This window comes from Macrobrachium nipponense, chromosome 17, assembly GCF_015104395.2.
Source record: "Macrobrachium nipponense isolate FS-2020 chromosome 17, ASM1510439v2, whole genome shotgun sequence".
Lineage (NCBI taxonomy): Eukaryota > Metazoa > Arthropoda > Malacostraca > Decapoda > Palaemonidae > Macrobrachium > Macrobrachium nipponense.
Window position 1 is genome coordinate 88,835,460 of NC_087210.1, and position 5,000 is coordinate 88,840,459.

At 39.1% G+C, this 5,000-nt stretch overlaps 1 long non-coding RNA gene across 1 annotated transcript in view; it reads left to right on the forward strand.

The window, feature by feature from the left end:
* LOC135196453 (uncharacterized) overlaps positions 1-5,000 on the forward strand; it is a 53,811-nt gene that overhangs the window by 954 nt on the left and 47,857 nt on the right. Inside the window, exon 1 of the long non-coding RNA XR_010310414.1 lies at positions 1-323. This exon is cut by the window's left edge and continues 954 nt beyond it. This is a non-coding gene — a long non-coding RNA (uncharacterized LOC135196453). The remainder of the gene's footprint in view (positions 324-5,000) is intronic.

Here is a 5,000-nt window from a genome sequence, read left to right on the forward strand (position 1 = left end):
TTGCTAATGTTAAATTTTTAAAAGTGTATAGCTCATTGTGGTGTGTTGAAGTCAAGACGAAGTGTTACTTATTCCTCGTGTGGCGAAATGAAATAAGTGGCCATGATGGAAATTCACAACGAGTAAAGAAAATTGGTTAAGAAGACGAAGAACAACAGCATCTACATAAACAACAACAAAAGCTACAACAGCAACCATGCTCCTGAACAACAATAACAACAACAACAAAAGCTACAGCAATGACAACGATGGCGACGTCCAGCCTTGGCCGCGGTAATGTGCTGCTTCTCCGTCACCGTCGACTTGGCAACGCCATATGGCAGGTTAGTGTATAAGTAGGCCAGTAGAAATTTCTCTCTTCGGTTGTCTTCTGCTGTACGGTGGTCTGTGTTCTGCTCTATTCTGTCTGTCTGTCAGTCTGTCAGTCTCATTTGCGGGCGCTTCCTTCCGGAAACGCGCCCCCCCCCCCCCCCCCGCCCCCAAACTGTCCGCCGAACTAAGCTGTCTCATTACCTTCTGATGATATGCATTGTCATTCAAGCTCTTTACGTGGTTATCGATATGCCTCGGATGGGAGTTGAAAGCGGACGAACGAGGGATTTCCCTGTCATTAAGTCCTGAGTAAAATGGAAATGGGAATTTGTGGTCACCCAGCGTTTTAAGGTTATTGGTCGGTAATAACGGTATTTGTGTACACTAGCAGATACTCCTCACTCATTGTGGTTGCATAGTAACGATAGATAAGTTTTGAGTCGTGTTGATTTCTGCGGTATCTTTTTATGGATTTACTTCAATCATATTTTAAAAGATAACGAGATGAATACCTAGCTAGGGGGGGGGCTTTTCCCCTGTTCCCCCACCCCTAATTAGTCGACCCCCATTCCAGAAGGCTTTCACCCCCTCCCCAATACCCCACCCAGGCGCAGTCATTTCATCCCAAAAAGGGGAAGTCAGAACAGAAGTCGAACACCCCCCTTCTCTGCCTTGGTCAGAAACTCAGTAGGATAAAGGTATATTGCAACTTGCGGGAACATACGTCTATGGTCTCTAGTTTCGTGATGGAGCGGTATGTGGGTAACGGGTTCGTTAGGTTGAACACATGGTCAGAGCAGAGGAACCACTTGTACCTTTGATTCCAGAGTGAACTTGCAAATTGTTGATGGGACTTCAGGTACGGAGAGAGAAAGAGAGGGGTAAAATGAAATCACGGGAAGTTGGTAGAATTAGAAAGGAAGATATTTCGTGGTGGTTCTCCTCACCTATAAACTTTATTTGGAGAGAGAGAGAGAGAGAGAGAGAGAGAGAGAGAGAGAGAAGAGAGAGAGCGAGAGAGAGAGAGAGAGAGAGAGAGAGAGAGAGAGAGAGAGAGTATTAACCGCCATCACTATTTATAATCACGTACGATAATGGGGGGGGGGGGGGGGCGACAGGTAGAATACCTCTTTGACATTTGAAAGACTTGGCTATGTAAAATAAAATAAAGGATACCACAGAGAAAGCAGAAGTATAAAAGATTAACGCTTTAAGAGGAAACAATTTGGTGCATTGTGGGAGCAGTAAAAATAACTGGCCACTGGCAAAGAATAAAAGATGTGAATAGAGAGAGAGAGAGAGAGAGAGAGAGAGAGAGAGAGAGAGAGAGAGAGAGAGAGAGAGACTTGTTAGTATGATAATGGAAGGAAGCGTGGTCTTTAAATATCCGATGTTTAACAGATTCGCCATTCTCAACAATAAAATTATTATTATTATTATTATTATTATTATTATTATTATTATTATTATTATTATTATTATTAGTTTCACGGATTAAAAATTGCGAGCAAACACTTGGTCGAATTTCCGAATAAACGTGCAAGGTGGTTTCCCTACCAGGAAATTGAATGGACGATTACTAATTAAAAAGGAGATAAAACTAATAAGCTGCTTAGCTAAATTCGGATTTTTGATTATTCATTAAAGCAGAATGACCTAAGGCTCCTAACAAACATGTATGCATATGTACAGATAAACTCACATGTATACAAATATGCGTTTCAAGTACGTTTACATAATATGAAGGAATAGATCGTAGCGACCGTCAAGATATCGAAGAAAGACGAGCGTTAATGAATAAGAGGCAGGAAATATGGAAGAGAATATGCATCGAGGTGTTATCAGTGAAAATAAACAGAGGAGAAAGGATATTAGATAAAAGAGTGTGATGGCCTCGGTGGCGTGTTCGGCTTGGTGTTGGCCTGCCACCTGCTGCCACCTTGGTGGCTACGAGTTCGATTCTCGGGCATTCCATTGAGACGTCAGAGATGTGTATTTCTGGTGATAGAAGTTCGCTCTCGACGTGGTTCGGAAGTCACGTAAAGCCGTTAGTCCCGTTGCTGAATAACCACTGGTTCCATGCAACGTAAAAACACCATACAAACAAACGATAAAAGATTGCGAGATAAGAGAGGTAATAAAAGAATAACAGAGGTACTACTGTTGGAATAGGAAGGCGCACAACAGAGGAGAGAGAGAGAGAGAGAGAGAGAATGCTCTCCCAGTTTCCCTATTCGTTATGTGATAGTTATCGCTAAAACTGTTAATTTCCTTTGGTATATACTTCACATGATTTATTGTTCATTTTTTCCTTATGGGGTTTTTAACGTAATAGACGACTGAGTGGTAAAATATATCAAGTGTTTATTTAACTATCAAGTGTCCTCACCCTCGTGCTGAAAATGTATGACATATCAGTTTCGAATTTTCCAATGGCGCGCCTTGTTTGTTCATTTGTTTTTGCGAGTTCATTTTTTCATGTGTTCACTGGCGAGATATCGGAGATATTCAGTAAAATGATTTATAATCCTACAATAAAATTAAAGCTAAGCCAGATGTTTTTCAAATAAGAATAGGGGGTAATTATAAATAAACAATTGAAGAATTACACGTAACTGTCTTTTGCACATCAATGTCCAGAATTTCACCTTAAAGGAGAAATACTATATATATTTTATCACATTATCAGACGACATCAAATTTGTTTGTTTGCTTGACGTTAATGTTACACAAATAAAGGAAGAATTATTGTTGATTTCATCTGATAACGAAGGAAACATTCGCTTTTATGCAGGACAGGGAGAAGGTATTGGTGTCCTTTTGACAAAGGCTGGAGGGCGTTTTGACTCTAACCTCACTGACATCTTGTTTTGACATACGTTCTACATAACAGTTGTTGTGACGTCCGCTTTCCGAAGAGGGTCGAGTTTTTATTTCCCCAGTTGTATTTTGATAAAAATGTTTTCATATCTCGGTGTCAGTGCTGCAGTGAATAAAGGATGAAAATTTTGATTTTGTATGCAGTTAAAGCATTTGTATCAGCTGGCAAGGCGAAAAGACAAAGCTGGCTTTAGATTATTAATCATATGAACTTTAAAACATTTCAGATTTTATACAATAATTCTGAAAATGCCATCCCTATATATTTTTTTATATTAAGTTGTATAAAAAAAATCTATCAAAAGTTTAGCAACTTGTATTTTTTGTGTGTGCAAAATTTTCATTTTCACCATCAAAACTAGTGAAAACTGCCAGAAAATATTTGGACCCAAATACGCTAAAAATCAGCTCGAGTCGTAATTAAAATGAAAATTGAAAAACAATCATTCCAGTGTTTTTTCTTTTCCTGCACTGGATTATGTAAACGTTTGGGTGGTGGAGGATTGTACGCGTTGCAGTGACAGTTTTCGCTTTGAAACTTTAATTCCAGCATTATAAACCCTAATGTGTTGCCACTAAGGAGGTCTGTCCTTGAAACAGTGGAAGTTATAAGAGACCAAATACCGACGATCAAATCAGAAATACCACTTTTTAACCTTAAGTCAGTTAACCTGTTGGACAAGTGATAATTTTATAGATCAGGTTCATCAGAAGTCAGTTCGGTGGATGTTGAAAAACTCTGAACAATTTATGCAGCTATTTCCTCTTTTACTGAATTCGAGGGCAGTTATTTGTATTGTTTTATAGGGGAAGCCCTCCGTGACATACGTGTCGCTTTGTAACCTTTTTTCCAGTCAGTGTCCTGTTGTGCTGCAAATTTCAAACCCGGATAATAATAATAATAATAATAATAATAATAATAATAATAATAATAATAATAATAATAATAATAATAATAATAATAATAATAATAATAATAATAATACCACACACATGGCTAATAGAATGCCTGAAAATATATGGGGCAGAGGAAAACTCCATCAGCTTCCTCAAAAATACGATGCGCAACTGGAATACAATACTTACAAGCTCTGAAATAAGACTAGCAGAGGTGAATATCAGGTGAGGGATCTTCCAGGGCGACTCACTGTCCCCACTACTCTTCGTAGTAGCCATGATTCCCATGACAAAAGTACTGCAGAAGATGGATGCTGTGTACCAACTCAAGTAAAGAGGCAACAGAATTAACCATCTGATGTTCATGGACGACATCAAGCTGTATGGTAAGAGCATCAAGGAAATAGATACATTAATCCAGACTGTAAGGATTGTATCTGGAGACATCAGGATGGAGTTTGGAATAGAAAAATGTGCCTTAGTCAACATACAAAAGGGTAAAGTAACAAGGACTGAAGAGATAAAGCTACCAGATGGGAGCAACATCAAACACATAGATGAGACGGGATACAAATGCCTGGGAATAATGGAAGGAGGGGATATAAAACACCAAGAGATGAAGGACACGATCAGGAAAGAATATATGTAGAGACTCAAGGCGATACTCATGTCAAAACTCAACGCCGGAGATATAATAAAAGCCATAAACACTTGGGCAGTACCAGTAATCAGATACAGCGCAGGAATAGTGGAATGGACAAAGGCAGAACTCCGCAACATAGACCAGAAAACGAGGAAACATATGACAATACACAAAGCACTACACCCAAAAACAAATACGGACAGACCATAAATAACACGAAAGGAAGGAGGGAGAGGACTCCTAAGCACGGACAATACATGAGACAGAC